The sequence below is a fragment of the Monodelphis domestica genome, chromosome 3 (assembly GCF_027887165.1).
Source record: "Monodelphis domestica isolate mMonDom1 chromosome 3, mMonDom1.pri, whole genome shotgun sequence".
Lineage (NCBI taxonomy): Eukaryota > Metazoa > Chordata > Mammalia > Didelphimorphia > Didelphidae > Monodelphis > Monodelphis domestica.
In genome coordinates, this window is record NC_077229.1 from 138354489 (window position 1) to 138367744 (window position 13256).

Genomic DNA, 13256 nt, shown 5'->3' on the forward strand with positions numbered 1-13256 from the left:
AATGCTCAAAGAAAGCCATCATATGCTCCTTCTCTGACCCCCCAAGTCTTTCTTCTTCCAAGCTAAAGACCCCAGGTTCCTTCAACCAATCCTTCATTCAAGCTGACCACCATTTCTCTAGCTACTCTCTAGGCTGTCAATGTCTCCCCTAATCCAAACTATACAGGATCCCTACATCTTAGCATGGAAGGGACCCTGGATTTTCAAAAGCTGCACAGAGGCCAGCTTAGTGCAAACTCTAACAGGTTTGACTAGGTTCCAAAGGCTTCCAGTACTGACCTAATGGCAGCCTGCTTTTGCTGTCCAAAGACCAGTTTATCTGACTCATAGAGAGGCTCATCACTAGAAGGTTAGTGATGAAGAAATGATTTGCTTCAATTGTGAAATGAACAAAAATGCAAAATGAAGCTCAGCCAGGCTACAATTTTTTTTTTTCTGTGCTGTCAGAAAGAGACAAAAAGTCCTAAGAAATGGACACTTCTTAGATCTTCTACAAACATTTAATTTAACAAGTGGCATATAATAGGTGTGATTGGGCAGCTAGGCAGGTGCAGTAGATAGAGTGCTGTTCCCAGGATCAGGAAGACTCAAATTTAAATTCAGCCTTAAAGATTTATTAGCTGTATGACCTTAGCAAGTCACTTATAACTGTAAAATAGAAGTAATAAGATACCAATTCATAAGGTTATTATAAGGATCAAATAAGATAGTATTTGTAAATCACCTGGCATATAAACAGGAGCTTAATAATTGCTTGTTTCCTTCCTCTAGACAAATATTTCCATTTCCTTCAATTGACATAAGGTTTCTAGTCTTCTAATCATCCTGGTTGTCTCTATTGACATGCTCCATCTTTTGTATTTTCTTCCTTAAATATGGTACCAGAACTGCCCTGACCACATAAGAATACAAAGGACCAGCAACCTATGAAGGATAGCTCATCAGAGACTGAATAAAGAAAACCTCTAGGGACGACTGAGTCTGGGATTTGATTGTGAGTTGATTCCCTTTCTCCTTGGGGTTGATTTGTTGTACAAACATAAATCATGTTAAACATAAAAGTATAAGAAACTGAGTACCAAGGACAGCTAGGTTGCTCAGTGGTTAGAGTGTGAGGTCTGGAGATGGAAGGACCTAGATTCAAACCTGTCCTCAGACCTTTCCTAACTGTGTGACTCTAGGTAAGTCACGTAACCCCAATTGTTTAGCCCTTACTGTAATTCTTGATACTTAGTATCAATTCTAAGATAGAGAAGGAAGGAAGGAAGGAAGGAAGGAAGGAAGGAAGGAAGGAAGGAAGGAAGGAAGGAAGGAAGGAAGGAAGGAAGGAAGGAAGGAAGGAAGGAAGGAAGGAAGGAAGGAAGGAAGGAGGGAAGGAGGGAAGGAGGGAAGGAAGGAAGGAAGGAGGGAAGGAGGGAAGGAAGGAAGGAAGGAGGGAAGGAAGGAAGGAAGGAAGGAAGGAAGGGAGGAAGGAAGGAAGGAAGGAAGGAAGGAAGGAAGGAAGGAAGGAAGGAAGGAAGGAAGGAAGGAAGGAAGGAAGGAAGGAAGGAAGGAAGGAAGGAAGGAAGGAAGGGAGGGAGGGAGGGAGGGAGGGAGGGAGGGAGGGAGGGAGGGAGGGAGGAAGGAAGGAAGGAAGGAAGGAAGGAAGGAAGGAAGGAAGGAAGGAAGGAAGGAAGGAAGGGAGGGAGGGAGGGAGGGAGGGAGGGAGGGAGGGAGGGAGGAAGGAAGGAAGGAAGGAAGGAAGGAAGGAAGGAAGGAAGGAAGGAAGGAAGGAAGGAAGGAAGGAAGGAAGGAAGGGAGGGAGGGAGGGAGGGAGGGAGGGAGGGAGGGAGGAAGGAAGGGAGGGAGGGAGGAAGGAAGGAAGGAAGGAAGGAAGGAAGGAAGGAAGGAAGGAAGGAAGGAAGGAAGGAAGGAAGGAAGGAAGGAAGGAAGGAAGGAAGGAAGGAAGGAAGGAAGGAAGGAAGGAAGGAAGGAAGGAAGGAAGGGAGGGAGGGAGGGAGGGAGGGAGGGAGGGAGGGAGGGAGGGAGGGAGGGAGGGAGGGAGGGAGGGAGGAAGGAAGGAAGGGAGGGAGGGAGGGAGGGAGGGAGGGAGGGAGGGAGGGAGGGAGGGAGGGAGGGAGGGAGGGAGGGAGGGAGGGAGGGAGGAAGGAAGGAAGGAAGGAAGGAAGGAAGGAAGGAAGGAAGGAAGGAAGGAAGGAAGGAAGGAAGGAAGGAAGGAAGGAAGGAAGGAAGGAAGGAAGGAAGGAAGGAAGGAAGGAAGGAAGGAAGGGAGGGAGGGAGGGAGGGAGGGAGGGAGGAAGGAAGGAAGGAAGGAAGATAACTGAGTGCAAGGGGAAACATATTTACCTAGCAATGTTCCTGGATAGTAGAAGACCCACATAACAAATTTCTCTAAAGTCCTAGGGAGTAGACTAGATTAAGTTCTTTGTAGTGGGGCCTCAGAGCTTTTTCATGCATATCAATTGTGAGCATCCACTATCTACCTACCTACATATACATATATGTGCATGCAAATCTATTTACTTATAAATGGTTGGGTTAGGTCCCCAATGGACAGGTGCTACCTCAGGGCTGGGCTCCCATTCCTAGCTCCCAACAGTGAGCTTCCCTGGGGCAGGTGAGCAGCACAGGATAGAGCACCAGGTCTGGAAGTGGGAGGACCTGGGTTTAAACACTTCCTAGCTGTGTGACCCTGGGCCACCGGATTAGTCTGTTGCCTAGCCCTTGCTCTTCCTTCTTAGAATTGTTACTAAGACAGAAAGTAAGGGTTTAAAAAAAAAAAAGTCCATCCAGTCGAACCAATTAGTTCTTCGCAAAGTTTCTTAAAATGCTATATGAAGGATAGTTAAAAACAAACATTCTTCCCGTAAGTAATTCATGGGAAGAGTGTGCTCAAACATAAAATATAATGCAGTGAGCACCTGGCAAGGCACAAATACTGATAGTGCTGTCTGGGAGTGCTCTCTCCTGTTTGTCTTTCTGCAGCTCCCTTTGGAGCACTTCTTTTTTTTTAATTTAATTTAATTTTTTAAAAAATAAACCCTTACCTTCTGTCTTGGAATCAATGCTGTGTATTGGCTCCAAGGCAGAAGAGTGGTAAGGGCTAGGCAATGGGGGTTAAGTGACTTGCCCAGGGTCACACAGCTGGGAAGTGTCTGAGGTCACATTGGAACCCAGGACCTCCCATCTCTGGGCCTGGCTCTCAATCTCCACTGAGCTACCCAGCTGCCCACCTTTGGAGCACTTCTGCACAGGGTATTGTGTTCCTCTGGATTGTCAGGGGTCACAGTCCTTACTCAAGCTTCTTGCTCCCTCCTCCTGTACTCAGCCTGTCAGGAGCGGGTGTCCTTGCTCCTCACTGGACCCAGCGTCCCTTCCTGATCTGGAAAGCCCTCTCAAAAGCCCCCTGGCTTGTGGACAGAGAGGGGACAGAAGAGAAATCCCCTCCTCACCTCCTGCACAGGTAGTTTCCAGCTGGTGTTCTCTTCCATGGTCTGCAGTCTCCCGCCTCCCTGTTGGATGCTACTACCTCCCTACTGTAAGAGCAGAGTGGACCCAAGAGTCAAGTGTAATGGAGGCAAGGAGGAGGGCTCCGCCTGCACGCCTGCTGAGCCTTGATCTCCTTGAATTCCTGGGGGTTTAACAGCTTAAAATCTTGAGAGGCGTGACGAATGTGTCTTCTTGGCCAGTCATACTGTGCCCTTCTTGACTCATTTAGAGAAGGGTTTGTCCTTCCCAGAGGAATTATGCCACAAGCCTATATTCTTTAATCATGTGTCACTACATTCAGAGGCAGCTGGAAGACTCAGTGGACAAAGTGCTGAGCCTGGAGGTGGGAAAACCTGAGTTTCGATCTGGCCTTAGACACTGGCTATGTGACCCTGGACAAGTCACTTAACCTCTGTTTGCCTTAATTCATGGAAGAAGGGAACAGTAAACCATTCCAGTATCCTTGCCAAGAAAATCCCTGTGGACAAACTGCTCGTACAAGAATGTTTAAAGCTGCTCTTCTTGTGGTGACAAAGGATGTCCATCAACTGGAGAATGGCCGAACAAGTTGTGGTGCATGATGGTGATGGAATACTATCGTGCTATGAGGGGTGATGAACAGGATGATTTCAGAAAGAGCTGGAGAGACCTCCGTGAACTGATGCAGAGTGAAATAAGCAGAACCAGAAGAAATTGTTCACAGTAACAGCAATATCGTGTAATGGCCAACTGCGAAAGACTTAGCTACTCTCAGCAGTGCAATGATCCAGGACAGCTCCAAAGGACTTTTGACAAAGAATGCTCTCCACTGACAGGGAAAGAGCTGTTGGAATTGGAATGCAGATGAAAACATACAATTTTTCTCTTGTTTATTTGGGTTTTTAGTTTTATATGATTGAACAATATAAAAATCCATTTTCTGTGGTAATACATGTATAACCCAAATTGAATTGCTTGCCAGCCCTGGGCGGGGGAGAGGGAGGAGAAGGGAGAAAAGAGAGAGAGAGAGTCAATTTGGATGAAATAACTTCAGAAAACTTGTGTGGACATTTATTACATGTAATTGGCAAAAAAAAATAATGTAATAAACAAAAGAAAGTCCCCATGAACAGTGTGGTTCACAGAATCAGACATGACTATACAACAAAATCTACATCCACTCCTGGGTTAGGGGGAAGAGAGAGTCCCATCTCCCCACCTCTCACATTTAAATTATATACACGCATGATTATACCTATCTTTGATATACATTATAGAATATTTAGGAAACATAAAACTTTTAAGAGGAAGAAATAAAGATTTTAAGAATAATTATTTTATTTTTTAGAGTAGGTATTAGATGAATGATTTTGTTGCCATAGGAAACTCTGATAAGGAAGCTCTATCATATCTTTATTAATATTAATAATACAAAATACTATTAAAATGAGATTAAATGTGCTCATTACTTTTTAAATGTTGATGTGATACTTTGTGCTATAGCAATTTGAAGGTCTAATTTGGCAGTCACCTGTATTTTGCTACTGGTTGGTTTCAATGACTATTACAGCTAAAAAATATTTCTTACAAAGATATGTAGTTCTAAAAGGAAGTATAGCCTTGGCCATCCTTACTAAATCATGACTCTCATTTTTCTGCCCTATCCATCAATTATGCAAAGGATTTTGTTTAAATTTGGCTAGTGAATTTCCATGTTCTCTGAAAACTAATCAGAAGGTGTTGCATTTTCATATTTTTAACGGATGGCTTCCAAACCCTTTGTGTGGAAGATTTTTAAACAGTTTGGAAATATTCAGTGCAAAAATCTCCAGGCACAGACAGAAAGAACTCTCTCTTTCACTAAGGATCCCCAACTATGGACTCACTCACCCTAACATGGGTCAAACCTTCAGAGATCCCACTCTTGAAAGTAAGGAATCTGGCTCTTTTCATACTCACTACTCTACCCTACAGAAGAATACTATGGACAGTCTCTAAACAAAGCTTAAATTTGAATCATGCTTACGGTCTACCCAAAAGAGATTAACTGGGTAAAAACTCCAAAGGTAGCACCTAGATTGCACAGTAGATAGAATTTAGGACTGGTAATCAGGAAGATCTGAGTTCAAATCTAGTCTCAGACACTATCTGTGTGACCTTGGTTGGATTGCTTAACTTTATTTGCCTCAGTTTCCTTCATCTATAAAATAAATTGGAGCAGGAAATGGCAAACCACTCCAGTATCTTTGCCAAGAAAATCTCACTATTGGGTGAAGAGTTAGATACAACTGAAATGACACAACAACATATCATTAACAACAAATCAATGAGCATTTATATTAAGTGCCTACAGTGTCACAATCAATGTATGGGATACATAGCAAAAAAAAAAAAGGCTTTCCCTTCAATGAGCTTACATTCTAATGGGGAAATGTATATATATATATGTAAATATACTTAGAATATATACAGAAATAATATTAATTCTCTTGTGCATTTATCAATTAAAGTCAGAGTGGCAAAGTAGAAAAAGAGAAAGATGGGGTTTAAGTCCCCCTTGATCACTACTACTGCCCTGACTGGCCCAGGACAAGCCAATTAATATTTAGGTGTCCACTCTCAACATAAATTGCAGAACAGTTGCTGGTCTACGTTGATAGATGGATTTTCCCAATTGGTAACTCCACATACCATTTGGCTCTAATTCCCACTTCCAAAAGGGTATAAAACACTAAGGGAGATAGAAAAACAAATCATGTCAAATTGTACGTTATGATAATTTATGTTGGTATCTTATTTCAGCACTGGACACAGAGTAGGAGATTAATAACAACTCATTGAATTTGCACAATTAAACAAACAACCAAAAAACCAGCAACCACCACCATAGACCTGAGAAGAATAAGTACAAGCCTAATTTATCACTTTGTCAAGCTAAACAAATTGTATTTTTCTCTATTAAATGGCCCAAATGTAGAGAGTTAAAGCCATTTAGTCAGAGAACAGGAGGGGCAGCCCAGATACAGTCTACCAATTTACTAAGCATCCATGTGTATTAGACAGTTTTCACTTTAGCCTGACAGATGGCGAGTGCATGTTTTGAGAATTCACCAAAAAAGCAGAATTTGAAAAGCATGAGATATCCTCATTACATTTGGACAAAACCATTAATCAACAAGCATTTACTAAACCAAATATATTTTGTTTCATTGTTTCCTCTATATAGGGATGGAAATTGGCACTCCGTCCATAATTTAGAGTTTTAGGGGGTTGTCAAGGGCATCAAGAGGTTGTAACTTGGTCATACTGCAGATATGTCAGAACTTGAACTTACCTGACTCTAAACCACAATTCAGACCATTATGACTGGGTCAGCTAGGTAGCAAAGTGATAGAGCAGGTCTTAGAACTGATATGAAGACAGAAGGTAAGGATTTTAAAAAACATGACTCGGTGGACAGAGAGCCAGATCTGGAGACGGGAAGTCCTGGATTCAAACGTGGCCTCAGACACTTCCTAGCTGGGTGACCCTGGGCAAGTCACTTAACCCTCATTGCCTAGCTCTTACCACTCTTCTACCTTAGAATCAATAATAGTATTAATTCTAAGACAGAAGGTAAGGGTTATTAAAAACAACAATAACAACAAAACACTATGACAGGCTGCTTCTCTGAATGAAGTCACCAAAGTGGAAAGGCAGTAGTATATTTGTAAATATCTCAGCCATGATCCCACCTTGATCCAACACTCACTTCCTTAATACCATCATGGTGTATCTTAGTCCCTTTCACCAAAATCATTCTAGAGTGTCTTGCCATGGTTAGGATCTTTTGTTTCTTCATTCCTGGTAACATTGCTACATTCTATTTTCATTACATTTTCTTAAGGGGGAAAAATGAGAAAGCTGAATTCTTCAGATTTTGCATTTTGATTGCGCAAAGGTTGGGAGATGAAATTCCTACATGAAAACAGTTGCTGTGCCAATGACTGCTCTCTGGCTCTGATTCAGAGAAAAGCACTTAGCATGCAGCGAGAGGGTGCTTGGAGTACTTCTACCTTCAGACGGCACATTTGTTTAAGTGTTCTGAATGTACGTGATTAAAACAGTTAACGGATCAAAGAAAGTCCAAATTGATATCCCGGACATGTGGGCATTGTAAGAGAGCACGGATTTGTTTAAAGGCCTATTGTGAAATTTCTACTGGTTTAAAGGCTGACTAGAGGTTGGGGGGAGGTTCATTGGCATAGATAATGTATTCACAAAATAATTTGGAATCTGATTACGGGTGATGAATCTTAATTATGGCTGTTTACTGTGGTGAATATTTGGGAAAATCATGGAGTTTAAAAATGACAAGGCTCACGCTTTCACTCCAGCTATTTAGGAAGGAAAATAAGTACCACCCTATGTAAATATTCTGTAATTACTCTGTAATTTCAGTTACATATTTTCGATGGAGGATTCTGTCTTGCCTGCCTAGTGTCTTCCTTTTCATTCTATTTCTCTTATGCCTATTTTCCCACCCCATTGGGTGGAAAAATGTAAATTAGATTCTGCTTGCTAATTCTCAGGTTCCTTCTTCATTTTCCCCCCACAGATGTTAAATGAAGGATAATCACTTGGATCTTGTCTAATTGAAAATGGCTGCCCAGTATGAAGCTTCCTGCACATTTTTACACAGAGTAATCCTGTGGAAGGAGAAGAAAGAGAGAAAAGATAGATGGGACACAAATATATTTGATTCCTGATTCCTTCAAGTTTTTAAAAAGAAATTTATTTTTCGATTAATAAACACTGATTTTTTTTCCATCTACTCCCAATTTTTAAAAAAGTATAGAAAAATAAAGCCCTTGTAGCAAGTATGTACGGTCAACCAAAACAAATTCCCATGATGGTCAAAAATGTATGTCTCAGTAGCACTATTGAATGTAATAGACTTCTCTACTAGCAGCAATGCAATGATCCAGGACAATTTGGATGGACATATGAAAAAGAATGCTATCCACCTCCAGAGGAAAAACTGGGGGAGTAGAAACACAGAAGAAAAACAACTGCTTGATCACATGGGTCGAGGGGGATATGATTGGGGTTGTCGACTCTAAATGATCACTCAAATATCAATAATATGGAAATAGTTCTTGATCAATGACACATGTAAAACCCAGTGGAATTGTGTATTGGCTACAGGAGGGGGTGGGAATAGGGGAGAGAAAGAACATGAATCATTGTAACCATGGAAAATTTTTCTTTTTCTTTTTTTTTTTGAAAAAATTTCTTAATCAATTAAATAATTTTTTTTAATTTAATATATGTCTCATTCTATATCTTGAATACATTGTTTCTCTGTGAAGCTATGAATAGTATAGAGCCATTTTCATTCCTCTGATATTATATAGATTTACTTGCCTTCTACATCAAGCCCCCAGCAAACTAATTATTGGGAAATCTAATCATCTTGCAAGATCTAATCATCTGGAGCACAGAAATTTATTTTTCAATTAATAAACACCGATTTTTTTCATCTACTCCCAATTTTTAAAAAAGAATAGAAAAATAAAGCCCTTGTAGCAAGTATGTACAGTCAACCAAAACAAATTCCCATGTTAGTCAAAAATGTATGTCTCAGAGCACTATTGAATGTAATAGACTTCTCTACTAGCAGCAATGCAATGATCTAGGACAATTTGGACGGAGCACAGTAGATAAAATGTCAGGCCTGGAGTAAGAAGGACCTGGGTTTAAATATGTCCTTATACACTTCCTAGCTATGTGATCCTGGGCAAGTCATGCCAATTGCCTGGTTCTACCACTCTTCTGCCTTGAAATCCTTCTTCTGTTTCAGCCTTCTTTTGTGTGTTGTCTTCTCTCCTTAGATTGTAAAATCCTTTAGGAGAAAGACTATCTCTCTCTTTCAAATTTATATCTCGAGTGCTTATAATAGTGCCTAGAAGGTTTTACAGGATATATAAGGGAACATTTTCAGGGCTTCTCATTCACTTTTGGTGTCCACCTTTCACCCAACTCTCACCTGTGGTTCCAAGAAGCTGTAGTACACTCTGGTAAACTTTCTTGGCTAAAACCAGGCTGAGAGTAACCCATGGGTCTCAAATCTATTGGTGAGTTAGGGAAATGTGGAGACTTCTCTTTGCAGAATAAGTGGATGAGAACCGCCATGATGAGTGTGTCTGAAGCATGGAAGAAGCCAGGGTCATCCACTGAATCCTGGGCCATCACCAGTTGTCCTGACTTTTGTCTTGCCACTGGTCTTGGATGACTCTGGTAGAGAGAGTGAGGTTGATGACTTGGTACAACTAACTCTGCCTCACCTAAATCTATTTTATATGTAAATCAAAAGATATCACCAGTGGGGCAACTAGGTTGCACACTGGATTGAGAACCAGACTTTGGTTCAAAAATGACCTCAGATACTTCCTTGCTGCGTGAACCTGGGAAAGTCACTTAAACCCTACCGCCTAGCCCTTATTGCTCTTCTGTCTTACAACTGATTCTAAGACGGAAAGTAGGGATTTAAAAAAATCACCCATGGCATCATCCTAGTCATCTTTGAGTAAGAACAATGTAACTAGCAATGCCTGGTACATTTTGCTTTTCAGTCAAGTCTGACTTCATAACCTCATGGATGTGTCTCCCAAAACCAAAATAAGGACATGACTGAAAGATGACTAAATAACAGCAATCTCAGAAGGAAGGCTCTAAATGTGGAGAGAACTCAGAAAAGCCTCTTGCAGAAGGTGGAATATGAGCCAAGACCTGGAAGTCAGGAGACATGTGAATGGGGAGAGTGTCCAGGCATGGTGAAAAAATCAGTCAGAAGACGGAGGGTGGAAAGGAAAAAGGAAAGACAGTGTCCCTAATTCTTAGAGTACTCCAAGAGAGCTATAGGATGGAGACTGCAGAGATGAGAAGGGACAAGGTTGTAAAGGGCTTTAGAAACCAAACAGGATTTTATATTTGGTCTTAGAATTTATTGAGTGGGGAGTGATGAGGGTGACATGGTAAGACCTGTAATTTGGGAAGATTGTTTCCTGAGTGGAGGAAGGAATGGAGTGGGAAGGAACTTAAGACAAGGAGGTCAACCGACAGGTTATTGCATAGGCTGGGCATGAGTTAAAGAGGGCTTGTACCAGGGTGATAGCTATGAGGGTGGAAAAGAGCATTTGGCCAACATAATAGCTGATAAAGTTCATATTGATATGGTTCTTACCATGTGCCAAGTAATGTGCTAAGTGCTTTATAATTTGTCTTATTTGAGCCTCACAACAACTCCGGCAAGTAGATATTATTTATTATCCAGATGAGGAAACTGAGGCAAACAGATGTTAAATGACTTGCCCATGGTCTCTCAGATAAGTGAATGATGCCAGATTTGAACTCAGGCTTTCCTGACTTTAAGGCCAGTGCTCTATCCACTGTGCTACTTTGCTGCTAGAAATATTGGGAAGGTAGAAACAGCAAAACTTGACAACTGACTAGTTATGTGGGGAAGGTGCAAGCCTGAGCAACTGGGAAAACTTGACAGGAATAGATAGGGAAGATGGGAAGAGAAGAAAGTTTGAAAGGAAAAATAGAGAGCTAGAAAGAACCTTAAAAAATATGATCCCAAATGCTTTATTTCACAGATGACAAAACTGATGAATATCATGAAGTTAAGTATCACTCACGGTAACAGCCAGGAAGCCTTCAGAGTCAAGATTTCAACTCAGGCCCTTTGATTTTTCAGGCAATATGCTAATGAGAGAATATCAGGAGGAAGTTGACTTTTTTTCCCCCACTGAGAACTGAATTGTATAAGAAGACCAATAAAATTTGCATAGACTTTTCACTTAATGTCGTTATTCACTTAATGATTGTCATTAGATTGAAATTACTCCAAATGCTTGCATCTACATAAATTGTCTTCTACTATAGACAAAAATTTAAATTAAATTAAATTAAAAAATTAAATTAAATTAAAAATTAAACTTTCTTATTTTCACTCTGTATTAAATGGCATGCACATTATGGGAATAGGACATGAAACAACCTAGGTTTAGAGGCTTTGTCTAGGTTGCATCATCTCCTCATTGAGCCAAAAGTAAAAAAAAAGGATAACTCAGACAAGTGACCAACAAGTATTTCTTGAATGATCCTAAGGACAAAAGGACAAATACTCAGAACTGTCAACAAACCCAATCATGAAACAATTGAATAAATATAGCATGTTTCCATTATGTACAGATTTGAGCAGCTCTCTTGAGAGTGCTGCAGAGAAATAGCCCCTCTGGCTTCTACCTTCTCGAGAAAATACCTGATGGAAACAATATCATTTTAGGAAGTTCTTGAAGGTGTCTATTTGGCAAATATAAGGTGAGAGAATGGTGAGTATGGAATCCAGAATGGGAAAACTGGGACCACTGAGGTCCTAAGAAAGGTCTGCTTTATAAGCATGTTGAGAAATTGAGGAAGAAATCCTGAAATATCAACTCACAAGTTTATTTTAGGGGAAAGCTAGGTGGCTCAGTGAATTAATAGCCGGACATAGAGATGGGAGGTCTTGGTTTCAAATCTGGTCTTGGTTACTTCCTAGCTGCATGACCCTGGGCAAATCATTTAACCTCCCATTGCCTAGCCTTTACCACTTTTCTGTCTTGCAACAAATACACAGTATTGGTTCTAAGATGTAAGGTAAGAGTTTAAAAAAAAAAGAATTTGTTCTAGTTTGGTGCCATCAGCATGAAGATGATTGATTATAGATTGGGGCTGGCAGAGAGGATACTGAAAGAATCAGATTGGGATAGAAAAGAACTATCTATGACATCTTCTTAACCTGTGTTACCTAGGATTACAATGGACTTGACATAGTTATCAAAATACATATTTTTTTTTAATTCATGGACCCTTGGTTAAGAGCCTTTGATCTAGAGTACTGAAGAATATTTGAAAATTGGAGATTTCAAGGGGAAAGAGTCTGAATAAGCTTTCTTTCTTTAGCTTTTACTTACAAAATACTTTTATGGACTTTATGCCATTTGATTTTAAAAACAATACAAGGAGATACAATGTGAGTCTTATTTTCTCCATTTTGTAGAGGAGGAAGTCTATCATACAGTTAGAAAGTGGCAAATTTGAAATTCAAATGCAGGTCACTCCATTCAAATCCAGGACTATATCATTAAACTGTTGACAATACTTCCCCTTCCTGTTTGGGGTTAGAACTTGGGAATGAGTGAGGAAAGTTTAGAAGGAAAGCAAGTAGTCTTATGCCATGTTGCCACTGGGGTGCCAATAAGCTAAGGGGTTAGAAGCATTCTGCTCTGTCTTGCTGAGGATCATGGAAGTCATTCAATGATATGTTATCATAATAATAACTTCAACTTGTCAAGGATCTGTAATCCTAAAGAGTGAGTACTCACTCATTCTACCAGGGAAGATTACAGACCTTTTATAATATAATAGATGATCTTCAAGAGTGGGTTGGCCAGAAAATCCACTACCAATGTAAGGATTGGCCTTTCCAAATCAGGCTGGTTCTAGGAGAACTGACTTAATTTAAAAACGTACCTACTATGTGCAAGAGCTGGGCACTGGGTATACAATAAAAACATCCAAAAGTTCCTGCTTTCAGGGAGTTTATATTCTGCTAGGGAGCTACAACTAGCACCAAAATACATATTACAGAGGGAAGATTGTAGAGAAAGAGAGTAGGACGTCAGGGAAGCTCCATGGAGGTGGTAGCATGTGAGGTGAACCTTAAATGAAAAGGATTCCAAAGAGGCAGAGACAGGAGG